This window comes from Gavialis gangeticus, unplaced genomic scaffold (assembly GCF_001723915.1).
Source record: "Gavialis gangeticus isolate Ggan-Ray unplaced genomic scaffold, GavGan_comp1, whole genome shotgun sequence".
NCBI lineage: Eukaryota > Metazoa > Chordata > Crocodylia > Gavialidae > Gavialis > Gavialis gangeticus.
The window spans coordinates 231338837-231339065 of record NW_017729032.1 but is presented as its reverse complement, the minus strand read 5'-3'; positions in this window follow the sequence as shown (position 1 = coordinate 231339065).

The window sequence follows — 229 nt, the reverse complement described above, 5'->3', positions numbered from 1 at the left end:
CGGATGCTTTTGGTGAGCCATGGGGGCTTTTGCATCCTCCTGCTCCCTTTGATCCACTTAAGGGGTGACCACTCTTCTTGGACACCTGGCTCCCCTCCTCTCTGGGAGCTCAGTGCTTCCCAGACTATTCTCCTTAGTTCATTGAAGTCCGCCCTCCTGAAATCTAGGGCTGCTGCCTTGCTGTAGGCCTTTGCCACCTTGCGCTGGATGGTGAATTCCAGCAGGTGAT